Source organism: Cervus elaphus, chromosome 12 (genome assembly GCF_910594005.1).
Source record: "Cervus elaphus chromosome 12, mCerEla1.1, whole genome shotgun sequence".
In the NCBI taxonomy this organism is placed as follows: domain Eukaryota; kingdom Metazoa; phylum Chordata; class Mammalia; order Artiodactyla; family Cervidae; genus Cervus; species Cervus elaphus.
The window spans coordinates 56,711,863-56,730,800 of record NC_057826.1 but is presented as its reverse complement, the minus strand read 5'-3'; positions in this window follow the sequence as shown (position 1 = coordinate 56,730,800).

The window sequence follows — 18,938 nt, the reverse complement described above, 5'->3', positions numbered from 1 at the left end:
AGGTATATGTTTGTGAATGAGACCTAGAAGGAAACTTTATAAGTAACTGAAAAGTGATGATTGAAAGATACAGTTTTCCTTGGTTTGGACTGTTACCTACAGGGGTTAAGACACTTCAGAAAGTCTAGGCAGATAGGACATGCTGGTGCACAGATGACTGAGAGACAAATAGATGGCAAAGCATAGCCCAGAGGAAGTTGGAAATGAGAAAAGGCAGGATTGGGAGAGGGTGGCTCAAAGAGAGACTGCTGGCCAAGACGGGAAGTGGCTGGATGGGCATGTTGGTTTGAAAAAGATCAGTCTGTGCAGATGTGTGCTGCCACCTCTGTTTCTGATGTCAATGAGCAGAAGTCGCTCTAGTCTGCTCCTCCTCCCTCTGTGGCCTCTCTACTGTGGCTGACATCACCCAATCCTGCTTCCTTCCTCCCCTCATAGCTCCATGCCTTACCCAGCTGGAAAGTTGGAGCATTGGAGTTGTTTACCATTAGATTCAGAGCATAATGAATATTTGAGCTGAAAGACAGATGCATGCCTATTCCAGGAATACATCCTGATTATCATATTCTCCACAACCACTGAATGCTACTTTTGATAAGGTGATCACCTCATGAATTGCATATAACAATAAGCTGCTTATTTTTAAACAGCTTTATTGAAGTATAATTGATATACCATAAAATCTATTTTAAATGTACAATTTAATGACTTTTTAAAATAAAGTCATACGGTTGTGTAATCATTACCATAATCCAGTTTGAGAACATTTCCAACTCTCCAAAAGATCTCTTATGCTTGTTTTCAGTTATTCCTCATTCCTACCCCTAACAACAGGTGGTCACCAATATGCCTTCTGTCTTTATAGATTTGCCTTTTCTAGACATATACATGAAGTCATCCAATATGTCTTTTATATCTTTCTTTTTTTTTTTTTTGCAAGTAAATATTTTATTTTATTTATTTTTTTTTTACATTTATTTATTTTTTTTTTAATTTTTTTTTTATTCTTTGAATCAGCCATGGATTTACATGTATTCCCAATCCCGATCCCCACTCCCACCTCCCTCTCCACCCGATTCCTCTGGGTCTTCCCAGTGCACCAGGCCGGAGCACTTGTCTCATGCATCCCACCTGGGCTGGTGATCTGTTTCACCATAGATAGTATACATGCTGTTCTTTTGAAATATCCCACCCTCACCTTCTCCCACAGAGTTCAAAAGTCTGTTTTGTATTTCTGTGTCTCTTTTTCTGTTTTGCATATAGGGTTATCGTTATCACCTTTCTAAATTCCATATATATGTGTTAGTATGCTGTAATGTTCTTTATCTTTCTGGCTTACTTCACTCTGTATAATGGGCTCCAGCTTCATCCATCTCATTAGGACTGGTTCAAATGAATTCTTTTTAATGGCTGAGTAATATTCCATGGTGTATATGTACCACAGCTTCCTTATCCATTCATCTGCTGATGGGCATCTAGGTTGTATATCTTTCATTTAACATGATGCCTTTGAGTTTCATCCTTGTTTTTATCATGCATCAGTAGTAGTAGTTTTTTTTTTTTTATTGCTAAAGAGTATTCCATTGTCCAAGCACACCTGATAGACATTTGAATTGTTTCCAGTCTTTTGCTACTACAAATAATGCTGCTGTGGACATTTACATATATGTCTTTGTGTAAATATATGTTTTCATTTCTCTTGGGTAGATTCCTAACAGCAAGATTGCCGATGGAGATGGTAGGTTTAACTTCTTAAGAAACTGCCAAATGATTTTTCAAAGCAAAAAATAAATTTTGCATTTCCACTAGCAATGAAAGAGGGTTCCAGTTTCTCCACATCCTTGGCAACACTTACTATTGTCTGTCTTTTAAGTTATACCCATTCAGTAGGATGGTAAGCATCCTAAAATGACCAGAAGTCACTTATCAACTTGAAACAGGCCCTTTGGTGTCCATTTAAGAAGAAATGGAATGCTTATTTGATATTTCTTGTTTTGATCAAACAATTAGAATAAGAGTGTGTGTGTGTGTGCGCACACGTGCACACACACACACACCCCTAGCCCTTGATATGAGCAAAGGTAGAGGCTCGGCACTAATTGTCTTCTCCACCCGGCGAAGAGGCCAGCTTCTTCTCCTATACAGCTCCTCCTCTGCTCCAGAAAATTGAAACAGATCCCTTTAGGCTGAGCCTCTCATACCCCATGGTATTATTTCAAAGAAAACAATCAAAAAAATTCAGGGAAGTCATTTATTGATTTTCTTCCCATAATGATGGAATTAAGTGATAAATAATGCAAGCAGAAGCAAAGAGAAGAAAGTAGAGAACCCAACATTTGTCAATTGCCCATGTACTGAATATGAGATAAGCCTTTTCATATTTTTGATATAATCTTTGATATATCTTTTAAATCTTTGATATAATTTTATAAATCACCGTTTCATGGTCAAGAAGTGAAAGCGCAGAGGTTAGGTCAATTGCATAAGGTTGCACAGTGAGTGAAGTTAGGTTTTAAGCCCAGGTCATTAGTTCTGAGCTGATTTTATTTCACTATACCAACTGACAAGAAATAAATAGGAAAGGAAAATTTTAAGGAACAGGGAGCAAAAAGTTCATGTAAATGTTAACTACTGAGAGAATGTAACAAGATTTATAATGGTCTAAATTATACAACCAACAATTGGTTTGTGGTGCGGGGGTTCTGTTATTTCCCATGCTTTGATGCCTATGACATATAGAATCCAAACCCTGGGGACTAGGAATCAAACTCAAAGCTTCAGGAAGGATGGGGAGGAATGGTATTCCTGCTTACTGATTTTCTCCCAGCTAAGAAAAGATTGTTCATTCTGAGCACTTGCCCAGATAGTGCAGAGAAAATCCACAGAGACATTTTTACCACCCAGGGTGAGAAACTGAAAGGTTCCAGAATTAAACTAGTACATTTTTTTGAGTAACAGTTCTGCTTCCCTTGGATAAGCAGAATCTTTGCTGATGTCATCACCACCCACCACCACCTGGCATCCCTGCATGGTGGTGGTCCGAGCACTGGAGAAATGGGTGGAGCATTTAGAAGAGATTACTTGGAGGAGCTGTCTCAAAGAATCACATTTACAGATTCTACAGAGAGGCCTCCTTAATCTCTGTCTTTAGGAATAGTTGATGTATGTGTCTCTTACTCCATCTTTTTCCATAACGTTTATATGGTCATCATGAAAGGAAAAGTGGTTACTCATCTTTAGGATGCCTAGTTTCAAGGGAAATGGCACTGCCTCCTTTAGTCCTGTTCCTTAGAGCGTCAGGTTAGGGGTTGATCATGCTTAGGTTGGGGATATGTAAAGGGGACAAGGAATGAGCGATGAGAATATGAACAATATTCTGTGAAATTACCTTTTCTCTAACAGCCAATAAAGCTCTAGTATTTGGGGATTATTTAGATTTTTGCCAGTTAAAGTCTTCAAATTTTAGGGCTTTAAATTAAATCCTGACTGACAGCAATTTGTTACTCAGCTCATATTATCGATATGTACTTAATAGCTCTTATCTTTGAATGGTAATAAAAATACCAGTGTATGCCACAGGATCTCAGAGTGAGAAGAAAAACCAGCAAAAGAGGTTACAAGGTGCTTTGCCAGAACAAATGTTTATTGATGTACCCAATAAAAACACTAATAATAGTAGCACAGATCAATGCCACTTCCCAAACTAGATTCCAAAACATGTTAATAGGTGATCTGGGGTGGTGGGAAAACCCAACTCCATGATCAAAGATATTTGGGAAACACTGAGTGGAATTTGTGCAACACTAAAAAGACTTTAATGTATTAAATGTGCACTCTCAGCCTTCAAAAGGGGGAGAGCATATGGGGATTTTCTGAGCTGCTTGAAAAGACAAACATTTAATCACAGGAACATGTTGTAAAACATTTGGGGGTAAAGATGACATGGAAAATTTGCTATTGCTTCAAGGATATATTTCCTTGTTTTATCCAAAGTTCACATATCCAGACCACTCTTCATTTCACCTACCTTCTGCCTAATATCTCCAGGAAGGACTCAGATTGGTAAACATATAGAGAATAGGAAGACACTGAAAGAGGAATGGTATCTATGATCCTTTCTAAATCTGAATTATCTTCTGAAAGCCGAGAGCCAGCCTGATTGAGGCACTGGTTAATGGTGGTTTCATGTAAAAAGGAAATTCTTCATTAAAAAACAAAACTAAAAAGCAAACAAACAAAAACCAATTTATATAATAACTACATGCAGTGCATGGGACTTGTTTGGATCTGGATTCTAACAAACCAAGTATAAGAAAATATTTGGGGGATGAGTGGAAAGTTTGAAGTTTGAGGAATTATAATTATCGTGTTAAGCATGATAATGGTATCTGGTTCTCTAAGGACATATGCTTAGTAGTTTAGTGTGGAATATCATGATGTTTAGGATTTACTTTAAAATATCCCAGGGAATTCCCTGGAAGTCCAGTGGTTAAGACTCCTTGGTTTCACTGCCAAGGGTGCAATTTCAATCTCTAGTCCTGCAAGATCCTGCAAGTCATAAGGCATGGCCAAAAAATAAAAATAAAAAAAAATAGAGGAACAAATATGGCAAAATATTAATAACTATTCAGTCTAAGTAATGGAATATAGAGAGTTCTTATATTTTTTGTTAGTTTGAATATTTTTTATGATAAATAGTTTTTTTTTTTCCTTCTTAATGCAGATTTGTCAGTCCAGATCTACTAAAATCAAACTCTCTAGAGATTGGACCTAAAAGTCTGCTATTATTTCCCTCCTCCTCTCTCTTACCCTCTTTTTAAAAAATCATGTGTAGTATCAGCTAGCTGAGATGCTAGCTTCCTCTGGACTGTGATAACCTTTGCACATTGCCCCGTACTTCACAGCCCAGTACTTGGCAGCCAGGTTGGTGTGGGAGGTGATTTTAACACAGGAGAAAGCCTATTGCAGTGCTCCTGAGCAGTGCTTGGTATGAAGCTTCAGGTCTTTTCAGTATTGAGTAGGCAAAATCTGTCATGGTCCAGTGTGTGGACCCAGAGCCATTTCGAATTACATGAGCCCAGGTACTGGCAAACAAAATCATTAGCATATAACAAAGGCTTTTGGTTTTTCAATTTTACAAGAAGTATATTTAGAAAGCAATTTAAAATGCTCTCATTTCTTTTAAAATTTTAAGTAAGTTTTTTCACAAGTCTGTACATTTAGCTGTTAAGAACTATTCTCTGTAATACACAGTTGCACATCTTTGAATTAAGAATAAAAAAGTGAATAATTGCTTGTCATAATTAGAAGGAAACTATAAAATTATAATAAAAAGTAATATTATATTGTGGAAGTACAACATTTTAAAGCAAATAATATAATAACTCTAATCAATTTCTAACATGGGTACCTAAAAATTAGTTCTTTAAAAAGAATGGCCACTCTGAGTGATTAGCATAATTAAGTTATATATTATACTCCACATACTAAATGACTGTCAACCTTCAGAGTTGACGTTTTGATATATCTTTTAAAAGAAAACAGTGAAGAACACAGAAATTCATAACCTGCAGAATCCATGCTATTAACCCATACCATCTATACTCTCAAAAACCCATGTCGTCATAACTTTCTAAATATTCTGACAGAAGGCTTACAGAACATGCCTGAGTATCATGCTGTGGTACATATGGTCTACAGAAAGTGGATCACCAACATAATTAGCCATGTTTTAAGACATCACATCCATTAAATATAGGTTTGTGAGCTGTTTTCATTTTTCTAAAATACACTGAGATGGCCTCATAGCTGCCTTTTTAAATGCTTGTCTGTTACCATCTAAAATCATGTAGCATACCAGAAGTGGTACCTTTAATACACCTTGGGAAGCATCAATCTAATTTAAGTGCAGCAAAATTATATCAGATCCTTTGTTAATAGGAAAGAAATGGGGAAAATGATTCCTAAAGGGGAAGAAGTATGTCACATGTATTATATTTGTTTGACCTGTATCTAGAACAGTGCCTAAAACAAATAGGCATGCAGTACAAGTCTGTTTGAGTAAATGAATGAATGCTCATCATGTCTCCAAATTATCTCTAGCCCCTATTCTCAAAACCAATTATTTGTCAAGATAAAGGCTTTAATCAGAGCTCTTAGCCCATGAAAATTAAATGCTGAGCCTGGCCCCTTTGTATGAAATGTAAAACTCATGAAATTCAAGTACTCTTGGGAAATCCAAACACATTTTCATTTACCAGTGTATATAATTGAGGCAAAAATAAATTTAGATAAATTTATATAAATACATGGATATTAGATTTTGATATTTTCTAAAACACTGGAAAAGGAAATAGAAAGTTCTCTCTCATGAGGATTTGGAGGCTACTTATTGTAACTGAAAGAATGCAGACAGAAATCCTGGGCTCGAATCCTGACTCTGTTACTGGTTAGCAGTGTATAACCTGGTAAAGTCACGTAATCTCTCTGAGCTTCAGTACTCTCACTTTATACAGTGAGAAGGTGAGATTAAACTGTCTATAAGTTTCCTTCCAGCTCTAAAATTCTGTTTTCCAATTCTTCTCCCAGAGACTCCTGAGCAGTGCTTGGTATGAAGCTTCAGGTCTTTTCTAGTACTGAGTAGGCAGAGTCTGGCTTGGCCCAGTGTGTGGACCCAGAGCCATTCTGAATTACATGAGCCTGGGTATTGGCAAACAAAATCATTGGCATATATGTAAAGGCTCTTGGTTTTTCAATATTGAAGCAAGTATATTTAGAAAACACTTTAAAATGCTCTCATTTCCTTTAATATTTAAGTAAAATTTATCACAAGTCAATACATTCAGTTGTTAAGAAATATTTTCTATAATCAGACTGTTTGGGACTGAATTGTAGCTTTAGAAGTTGGACACAGATAGATGTGCTAACTAGTCTTATTGTGGTAGTCATTTCACAATATATATGTCTACCAAATCATCACCCTCCACAATGTTATATGTCAATCACATCTCAAACCTGGGGAGAAGAGATCTTAGCACAAGGGACTTCTCCATGACTCAATTACCTCATCCTTTTAAAGTGATTCCAAAAAGAAAAAAAAAAAGCTACCTCCTTAAGGGTTTGTGGGAGGCATAAGAGTTAAACGAAAAATGAAACTTGCAAAGCACTTCGGAGAGCACCTGACCTAGTAATCATTCAGTAAAGCAGCTACAACTAGTCTTTTCCAAACATCCTTCATCTAGGAAACAACTTTTTTATTTTAAAGAACACACTAAACGTGTTCATTTGCTATGTACCTACCCCTTCATTTTGGAGAAGGAAATGGCAACCCACTCCTGTATTCTTCATGGTTCATGGGGACGCAGAGAGTCAGATACAACTGAAGCGACTAAGCACGTACCCGTTCACTCTGACCTATTTTTGTCACATCTGCAGAATAGTGAGGAAGGCAGGCAAGGATCATCACCTGACTGCTCCTGGTCTCTCCGACTCTAGACTTCTGTTCCTCTCTACAACTAAATAAATCGCTTTAGTCATCAAATTTACCTAAAGTTGACTGTCTGGTTGCATGCTATTGACCCATTCTGAGCAACTCTACAGAAGTGGCCATGTGAAACGCCAATTTGGGTTGAAAACGATGGTTCAGGAAGCCGGTGTCCTGTTTTTGTGAGGTCCATAAGATAATACCTGTGGTTTAAATGCTGCAAAATGCTTTTCAAATGCCACTTACTATACATAAGGTCCAATTTGAAGATAAAATCTAAAGGGAGAAGGCCAGATGTGAAATGTGACCTCTGGAAGATCTCTCATTATTATAAGGCACAGTGCTCATGTCCCATGGATCCCGGAGTGGTTGTCTCTCTGTACTGATTTGGCATAATGAGAGGGATGACCTGCGGGGGAAGAGCAGAGACCCCATTCCCAAGAGCGCTGGGAACAAAAAGAGGAGGCAACCATAGTGAAGAAATGGCCAGGTTCATTTTGAACTATTACCTCACATTCATAAACATTTTAAGTAAACAGTAATTGTATTTTACATTTAAAAATAAATGTTTTTCTTTAAAATAACTGACAGGAAATTCTTATGAATATGTCTCCTATTAAAGGGAACAAATAAACATTTGAATTAATAGCCATTAAATAAAAATCCTTTAAAAACTGGTTTTACTCTATAACTGATGTTTTAGAGTAAATGTAGATGAATGATGTTAAATATATGTGTCATTCCTTTATTTTAGAAACACATTTTTGCCATTTTTTTTTTCTTTTTTAGAAGCAATACATAAGAGTGATACCACTGGCTGGAAATAGTTGCTGGGGGAAAACTCTGACATCAAGCAAAAGGCATGTAATCAGCCAGAACAGTACAATTAGCAGCAGTATTGTGCCCAACCACACAAACTTGCAGTGCCCTGTACCTAAAAACAAGTTTTGAGGGAATGCAGAACAAGGAAAACGTGTTTGTTTCTTTGGTTTTTTTCCCTGTTAATTAGCATAAGTCACAAAGCTAAAAGGATTTTAGTTTGAAATAGGAATTACAGATAATGGGAAAATCTCAAAAACTGAGGATAAAGATTAAATTCACAAGATGAGTTGATATCTTTATATCTTCATGAAGGTAATCCATAAATCCATCTAAAACCATTTTTAAAAAATCATTCCAATTTAACTTCTCTCTCCCCAAATCTCTTAAAAAAAGCTTTAATGCCTGGCTTTTCCTGAAACTCAAGGATTTTTAGTTCTCCAAGTTGCCAAGAATAACAGAGAAATCTTTGATTTGAGAAATGGAACGTTTGCCAAATTCTTTCCATGGGTTTGGAGTGAGATAGGATAGCATGGTGCCTTATCCTCATCTTCAACATCAGTGGGAACAGTAATTCAGTCCCTACCACCCCATTCAGACGGGGAGCCTCCAGCTGTGGGTGGTTCTGCATTTTTCGCATTCCTCCTAGAGGGCTGACAGTCAGTCACTCTGCTAGCCACAGTTGACAGTCGACTCCTGTCGCATGCTACGTTTTACTGCTCAGCTCTAGCAATGATAAACAAAACCAGAGGGACTAAAGGCAAAGGTGATTCCAGGACAGCCATCAGTTCCCCACAGGGACCCTGAAATGTCCAGCTCTCTCCTTTATGCTGTGTTTATGGCTCAGATGAAGTAACTGGAAACTTGAAGAGGAAAAGTTAAGCTGCCAATAGAATGCAGAGTAAGTAGCAGCTTACCTGAGAGCTTTGTCATTCTTTGTTCACTTTATTAACTTAAAACCCAGGCAGACTTAAGCTGTTAGGGTGGAAGGGGTGCTATTAAGCACTGCCCTATTGACACCTTCTTGTTAAATGACATATAATTCTTTATAAGTTCATATAATTCTTTATAATTATTTAAAAACAGATCTATCCATTGAAAACAGGACTGTGAATTTTGTCTCCAGCCTTTCTTCTCTCAAATCTGGGTTTCCATCTGTTTGAGTGGACACATATCTTGGGTACTTCTACCTTGCTCTTTGAAAATTAAATACTTTACTAAAAAAGTGGACACTGCAGTGTCAGGTTTTTAAATTTTTCTTAAATGTAGGTGTTTCCAGTATTTTCATGTCACTTTTTCCATTTTGCTTTAAAACATTATTTAGAAACTCTAGTACTAAGGGTCTATTTAAATTGGGGTATGTTATCTGTACCCTGGTTTCCTTATTTATAAAAAAGGAATTATGATGTTACCTATCTCATAGGGTAACTGTTATGATTAAATAGGATGATAAACATAAGACCTGACACAGTACCTACAACACAGTAAGTAATCAATAAACAATCAACTGTCATTACTATTTTAAATGCATTCCATTACCAGAAACCACTCTTTTGAAGTCACTTGTCATTCATAGACAAAATAGTATCTATCCATGCAACCTTATCTATGAGGTATCACCTTCCAAATCCCTGAGTGGGTCAGTTCAGTGGGGATGAAATTTATAGATATTTATTAGGCAGCATTAACAGAACAAAGGTATGAAATGGGAAGAAGTAAAAATTGGGATGCTTATATATTCTATTCAATCTATATTCTGTTTCTCAGAGTTGCCCTGCAACATACTTATGGAAATGTTAAGTAAGACTGTGATTCATTTATACACTATTAGATTCACATGGAAGTTTCTGGGGATTCAATATTATTGTGATGTTTCTGGGGATGCATTACTCACTTTATTCAATAAGACTAGTGGGCTCCATTGCTTTATCTTTAGTGGAATGACTTTGTAAAAATTAATAAACAGAAACCTCAATTAAAATAGAGTTGGGCTACAATGTGCTACAAGGAAAACAGCCCAAAAGGAAGAAGAAAGACTTCCTCTTCTTGCTTGAGGAGAGCTCAGCCAATGAGAGACTCAGTCAATCAAAAGCCACTATACTTTGAATTCTCAATTCTTCCAATGGACTCCATTTACGATAATCCTCCCAACTTCCTTTTACCCTTTATAAAAGAGATATCTTCTTCCAGCTGTGTGGGACTTTCAAGTGCTTGCCATGGTTGCAGAGCCCAGATTGCAATTCTTTGCTAGTCCTGAGTAAACCCATTTTTGTTGGAGAAATAGCTGGCAGTCTGTCTGTTTAAGGTCAACAGTTTCTTATTGACCAAATTAACTATCACACTTTTAGTTACTCCATTCACATCACAAAAAATTAAAAATAGGCAACCCTTCCTGAATTTGAATTGGATGCACTGACATCAATGTCCTTATTGTGAAAAAAAATTACTAACACATCAACACGCTACCTCCCCTTTGTAATACACATTTTATTCATTGGAATAAGATGGTGAAGTAACAGTACCTAAAGTATTTGGGGGCTTTAAAATGAAACATTTCAAAAGTATCTTTAATCTGGCCTCTCCATTTAAATCTTACTTTAGCATCAGTTTTAATAGAACACCTACCCAAGTGGTCACAAATGGGTGTCAGAATAATTTGGTGAGTTTGCTGCTTTTTTTTTTTTTTTTTGAGATTCCCAACTTTTTCACTAGTTCTTAAATGTTTCTGATCCATTTATAGCTTTGGAAACCATTATCTAAAAGAAATCAGCTAATAAGTCTTAGTGGAAATCAGGCAATATTTGTGAAAGGTACTTAATTATGTCTTTTTACAGCTATTCTTCTTGGGTTTTGCTTTCATGAGAATTTGAATATATTAGAATTCATACATATATTCTTTATTATAAATGCTAGTGATAGTGATATAAAGAATAATGGAAGGAAGTAGAGAGATAAGGAAGTGGTTATGCAAATAATACCTTATAGCCCTAATAATCCTTTCAAAGTTTATTTCTGTATAGTATTTGGCAGTAGTTATTTGTTCAAAACATACATTTCCAGTGTTTAAGCTATTAAATACGTTTCTACCACACTACTTTAAAATAAAACTTAGCACATTATTGAATATTTGCTATTGAATATATTGAACATATTGAAATATATTGAATATTGAATAATTACAATTATTACATATTGTATGAGCTAATAACTAGTCAGGTCTGGTTAGATTATAAAATTATACTTTATTAATGTAATTTTTTCTTAGACTAATTTTAAGTTGATTCTTCACTGAAGTGGAAAGTTTTAGTATTTCCAACTTTTAAAAATGTTTGTTTATTCATTTGTTTATTCATTTTTGGCTGTGCCAGGCCTTCATTGCTGCATGAGGGCTTTCTTCAATTGCTTCAAGGAGGGGCCACTCTCTAGTTGCAATGCATGGGCTTCTCATTACAGTGACTTCTCTTGTTGTAGACCACGGACTCTGGGGCATGCAGGCTTCAGTAGTTGCAGTGAGTAGGCTCAACAGTTAAAGTTCCCAGGTTCTAGAGCACATGGACTTTGTTGCTCTGTGGCATGTGAGATCTTCTTGGACCAATGATTGAACCTGTGTCTCCTGCATTGGCAAGCAGATTCTTTACCACTGAGCCACCCTGGAAGCCCCTCCAACTTTTTTCATTTCTGACATCACTGTCATTTAATATGAATTAAAATAAATCTTGCCATACCTCTGCTGACAAAGAGGATGTGTTCTACCACCTTAGAAATGTTATTGCCAGAGATAGAAATTATGCTAATACAAACAATGCTTTCAACAGATAAAAGCTTATCCTATTTTCTTTTCCTCTTCAAAGTCACTGTATACTTAAATAAGTGATACAGGACAACATAAAATGTGTATCAAGGCTTGGGGCTGAGAAAGAGATCCAGGTAACATTAGAAGAGTAAATGGAGAAACTGAGCCCAAATACCTCTCTCAGTTCAGTTCAGTCGTTCAGTCGTGTCCGACTCTTTGCAACCCCATTCTCTCTGTAGGTCCCAAATGATCCCTCATCTCTAATGGTTCTTTTCAACAGAGCTTCAGCAGGATCAGCTAGCATCCTTGGATGGTAGCCTCCCCTCAACCCAACTCACGGAGCACCTAACTGTTCCAGTCAAGGTCACCCTTTAGATCGGCAATTCTCAACTAGGGGCAATAATTCTTTTTCTGAGGTGCCCTGCACTGTAGAATGTTTAGCAGCATTTCTAGCCTCTATCCACTAGATACCAGTAGCATTATCCAACTCACTCACTACCACCACATTATGACAACTAAACATATCTCCGGACACTGCCAAATATGCTTTTAGGGGCAAAATCACCTTCTGGTTGAGAAGTGGCAAAATAGGGGTTTGAAAATTGCATGATCTCACAAATGTGTGTGCATGCTAAGTCACTTCAGTCATGTCTGAGTCTTTGCAACCCTGTGGACTGTAGTCTACCTGGTTCCTCTGTCCATGGTATTCTCCAGGCAAGAATACTGGAGTGGGTTGCCATGCCCTCCTGGATCTTAAAAATACCTCTCCTTCTAATAATGCTGAAATTCCTGTAATAAGGACTGTGTCTTTCCTTCCACAGTCACAGAATACAAAGCATATACTTGTACCTTTTCTTATAGAGGTACCAGTGTGAGGTAACTCAGTGGGAATGCATTTATTTCACTGAAGTGCAACTAGTCCGTCAATAATGAAAAAGGTTGGTTTTCAGAATCTTCCCAGTTCTGCTCAGACAGAAAGGTAGTAAGAGCTAGAGGCTCATCTCAAATGAACCACTTTTCAGAAAGAAGGCTAAGAACGAACTTCCAAACCTTGATGATCTTACCTGGAATTGTTCATTCACCTATCCAACACATACCTGCTGCTTTGTAAAGGGTGGTGCTGAATGTAGTATGAAATAAACAGTAACTTCAGCATTCTGTAAGTGGAAAGAAGGGTCTAGGAGAGGATCAGATTTTGGGTATTTAATAGGGAGAATGGATAATTAAAATTTAACTCCAAGGTGGGAGATTAGGTCTCGTTTACCTCTGTGTCCCCAACACCTAGCCCAGAATAGGTACTTAATAATAATTTGCTAAATGAATAAACAAATGCATGATAGATAAGGCCCTCAAGCAGTGGGGGGACTTGGGATACAGTTTTGGTAGGAGGAGATTGAGAAGAGTCAGGAACAAATGGCCCAAGAGGAAGATCCATGGAAGCTGGAAGGTAGAAGGGACTAAACCCCAAGTGAGAAAATGCCTGATCAACTCTGCACCAGCAGCAAGACAGTTTAGAGAGAAACCGTGAACTTGAATTCAGATTTCTTGAGTTCAGATCCAGACATAACCACTTGTGTCCTTTGAGATCTTGGGCATCATAAACCAGGGATAATGACAGTATCTCCATCGACGGGCTGTCATGAGGATTCAATGAGGTAATAATTATAAACCCTTTAGACTGGTGACCAGCCAAGAGTCAGTCTAGATTGACTGTTGGGAGTGGCAGTGTTTCAGAGTGGGATGAGGGTCTTGAGAACCATAAAAATCTAAAAGGTTATCATGGTGAAAGGAAAAGGGAGCGACCCAGGAGTGAGTAAAAAGCTGACCAAGCATCTGTGAGTGCTCCAGTGATGCAACTGTTGTCCCGGTGATGTGACTAATAGACTCATTTATTTGATTTTCTTTAATCTTCCTCAGTGACTTTAAAGCAAAATGGATGATTAAGTTGACCTGAATTTGGGGATTGTTAAGACCGCATTAAAAGATCAAGGAGATATGGGACAATGAAACTAGAGGGAAGATATAGTCAAAATTGTGAGCCCAGGTATTAAGCTCAAAGGGAAAGAAGGGAAGCCAAAAACAGCTAACAAACTGAAAGAACTGGGGGCAGGGGGTGGTGGTGACTGAAAGTCTCATGGTTAAACAACAGCTCTGGTGGAAGAGGTGGAAGGTAGGACGTGGTAGACAGCAGTTTCCAGTATTTAGAGATGGAGCAGATGGCACAAGGGCCAGTGAAACATCACATGGAGTTGAGGGGACTGAGCAAACAGCAGCAAGGCCACTTAGGTTCCCCTTGCTTAACTCAAACCACTCTGTCCTAAGGATATCTCATCAGAACGTTTTTGCTAGCAAGGAATTCAATAACTGATCAACCGCTCTAGCAAAATCTTTCTAACATTCTTCTTAGTATCTCAAAAGGCTGTAGGGTGAGTATTTAAAGGCAGGGGGAAGGCTCACACAGAAATACAATATACATTAAGGAATATCAGTAGAGATAAAATATTGATAATTATATGTATATTTTTACCTTAAACATAAACATTAGGTGAACTGGCTGATGTATGAAGCTTCATTCAAATCAACCAAAAATCTTCTTAAGGGATTGATCTTTTCTCATCATTATCTGGGATATCTCAAAAAATGTTAATCCTCTCCCATTCTCATCTCAGTGCCTACTCTCTTCTCTACCCTGCTCTAAGGCAGCTGTGTACACACACACACACACACCCTTCTTACACATCGTTTATGGGATTCATTCATTCAACAAATATGTACCAGACACTGTCCTAGATGCTGGGGCCATGACAGTCAGAGAGATTAGATCTGTGCTCACATGAAGCTTACATTCTAAACAGAGAGACAGGTGATGAACAAGTGAACATATTTATAAATAATTTCAGATAGTGAAAATGCTACCAAAAAAAGTGATGATAATAAAATATTTTATATTAATTTGTATATTGTCTGTATGTCTATGAAATTATGATGTAGTGGGTATATATCTCCATTATCCTTTAAGAAATTGGAGTTAAAGTGGCAAAAATATTATTCAATATAGAACTACTGGCAGAAGAGAAAGTCATTAATTTGCTGATTCTGATTTTCTGCTCAAGAAATCATATAGAATATTTGGCTTAATGAAAAGTGAATCACAAATACTTTATTGAAAGTTTTTAACAGAAAGCAAGTTTAAGAAAGCCTATTCTCCCCCAACCCCAAAGGGTCTTACCTTCAAAGCTAGATCTAGTTAAGAGTGCTACCAACTAGCACTTTATTCTCCTGGCCTGTCAGAACTGAACTTCGGAGTCTGAGGTCCTTTGGGAAGAATCTAAAATCTGTGATTTCTAACAGTCTAACTACCAGTGTTCCTTCTTCAAAGAACTCGAGCCTAAGAATTCTGTTTAGGCTAATAAAATGATACATTAAGCCACCCTTGAAAAAGAAAAATGGAACCACTGCTTTGCCTCTAGAACTTCTTAAGATTTTTTTGGCATTGAAGTTCCACAGCCAAGCCAAACAGGAGTGAATGTAGGTTTTGTTTCTAAACTAGGATCAGGTGAAAGGGAAACAGGACTCTAATGTGGGTGTTCACAAATACTTTTTCCTTTTTATCATACCAGTTAATGCAACCTTGTGTTAGCTGGAGCCCATTGTACAGAGTGAAGTAAGCCAGAAAGATAAAGAACATTACAGCATACTAACACATATATATGGAATTTAGAAAGGTGATAACGATAACCCTATATGCAAAACAGAAAAAGAGACACAGAAATACAGAACAGACTTTTGAACTTTGTGGGAGAATGTGAGGGTGGGATATTTCAAAAGAACAGCATGTATACTATCTATGGTGAAACAGATCACCAGCCCAGGTGGGATGCATGAGACAAGTGCTCCGGCCTGGTGCACTGGGAAGACCCAGAGGAATCGGGTGGAGAGGGAGGTGGGAGGGGGGATCGGGATTGGGAATACATGTAAATCCATGGCTGATTCATATCAATGTATGACAAAACCCACTGGAAAAAATTTAAAAAAAAAAAAAAAATCCTAGCCACTGCAGATGGGTAGGGTGTCTCTTGGAAACCTGCAACAAAGTTCTTTCAGTTCAGTTCAGTTCAGTCGCTCAGTCGTGTCCGACTCTTTGCGACCCCATGAATCACAGCACACCAGGCCTCCCTGTCCATCACCAACTCCCAGAGTCTACTCAAACTCACACCCATCAAGTCGGTGATGCCATCCAGCCATCTCATCCTCTGTCATCCCCTTCTCCTCCTGCCCCTAATCCCTCCCAGCATCAGGGTCTTTTCCAATGAGTCAACTCTTCACATGAGGTGGCCAAAGTACTGGAGTTTCAGCTTCAGCATCAGTCCTTCCAATGAACACCCAGGACTGATCTCCTTTAGGATGGACTGGTTGGATCTCCTTGCAGTCCAAGGGACTCTCAAGGGTCTCCTCCAACACCACAGTTCAAAAGCATCAATTTTTCAGCGCTCAGCTTTCTTCACCGCCCAACTCTCACATCCATACATGACCACTGGAAAAACCACAGCCTTGACCAGAGAGACCTTTGTTGGTAAATTAATGTCTCTGTGTTTTAATATACTATCTAGGTTTGTCATAACTTTCCTTCCAAGGAGTAAGCATTTTTTAATTTCATGGCTGCAATCACCATCTGTGGTGATTTTGGAGCCCCCAAAAATAAAGTCTGACATTGTTTCCACTGTGTCCCCATCTATTTCCCACAAGGTTATGGGACCAGATGCCATCATCTTAGTTTTCTGAATGTTATGCTTTAAGCCAACTTTTTCACTCTCCTCTTTCACTTTCATTAAGAAGCTTTTTAGTTCCTCTTCCCTTTCTGCCATAAGGGTGGTGTCATCTGCATATCTGAGGTTATTGATATTTCTCCCGGCAATCTTTATTCCAGCTTGTGCTTCTTACAGCCCAGCGTTTCTCATGATGTACTCTGCATATAAGTTAAATAAGCAGGGTGACAATATACAGCCTTGACATACTCCTTTTCCTATTTGGAACCAGTCTGTTGTTCCATGTCCAGTTCTAACTGTTGCTTCCTGACCTGCATACAGGTTTCTCAAGAGGCAGGTCAGGTGGTCTGGTATTCCCATCTCTTGAAGAATTTTCCACAGTTTATTGTGATCCACACAGGCGAAGGCTTTGGCGTAGTCAATAAAGCAGATATAGATGTTTTTCTGGAACTCTCTTGCTTTTTTGATGATTCAGCGGATATTGGCAACTTGATCTCTGGTTCCTCTGCCTTTTCTAAAACCAGCGTGAACATCTGGAAGTTCACGGTTCATGTATTGCTGAAGCCTGGCTTGGAGAATTTTGAGCATTACTTTACTAGCGTGTGAGATGAGTGCAATTGTGCGGTAGTTTGAGCATTCTTTGGCATTGCCTTTCTTTGGGATTGGAATGAAAACTGACCTTTTCCAGTCCTGTGGCCACTGCTGCGTTTCCCAATTTTGCTGGCATATTGAGTGCAACACTTTAACAGCATCATCTTTCAGGATTTGAAATAGCTCAACTGGAATTCCATCACATCCACTAGCTTTGTTCGTAGTGATGCTTTCTAAGGCCCACTTGACTTCACATTCCAGGATGTCTGGTTCTAGGTGAGTGATCGCACCATTGTGATTATCTGGATCATGAAGATCTTTTTTGTACAGTTCTTCTGTGTATTCTTGCCACTTCTTCTTAATATCTTCTGCTTCTGTTAGGTCCATACCATTTCTGTCCTTTATTGAACCCATCTTTGCCTGAAATGTTCCCTTGGTATCTCTAATTTTCTTGAAGTGATCTCTAGTCTATCCCATTCTGTTCTTTAGCCTCAGTGAATTTCCTGTGAAATTCCAGAACAACTACATCTTATTTGAACCTTTGTCCATCATTACTTTTTAAGCAACTAAAATCAAGCTTAAGAGCATGTTTGTTATGCCTATAATCTACTCAAGGTAATCAAATTAAAACAGACCAGACAGATTTCATAAATCTTCCTCATAAATGGAATTTCCATCAAGAAGATTAGCACTGACCAGGCTGTAAGTCTGTGTTTGTTTCCCCATTCTAGTTCAGTATGTTTCATGTGTCTCAGGCACAAATCAGTAAGATGACATTACATATAGAAGAGAAGTTCAGTGACATCTGTACTGTTATCATTTCTGTTTGAAAGTGATGCCACCTAGGATGCCACCCAAGATAAAAATCATCAGAGTGTGCCTGAGGCATAACTCAGAGTAACCAGTCTGTTGCCAGAGTCCTACTTCCTTTCCTTTCTCATCTGTCTCCCCCAGTAGGGAGTGGAGAGTGTTGCCTCGCATCTCTAAGGGTTAGGAATATTTTCTTTTAGCTTTTTGTAGAGTAATCAAGGAATCTGGGCTGAAAAACTGCTCTAGGACCTTAAAAGCCCATTGTATAAACATAAGAGTGACATACATCAGGTTTTATACTGTAGGGAGTCTCCCTTATCTTCATTCTGCTAGACATTTTTTTACTCAAGGGCCCTTCTGCCTGTCCTCAATCTCCTCTAGAATGTGAAGCCCATACATAAGGCAGCAGTGCTCTTTTCACACTTAATTCCTCACCCTGTTTTAGTGGGCAGCAATATCCCTCAAGCCAGCACTGTCTTTGTCACTGTGCCTTTCAACTAGAAAACCTCAGGGCAGTTCTCCATGCTGGGCTGGCTGTCCTACCTCGCGTAGCTCATGTCTCCCCTGCACCCCTTAGAACAGCCTCTCCTGAAGAGTGAATGGCCTGGCCTGTGAGCCCCGGCACTGGCCCCCAGCCCTAGTCTTATGGAAACTTTTGTCTGGAGTATTCAAGTATTTG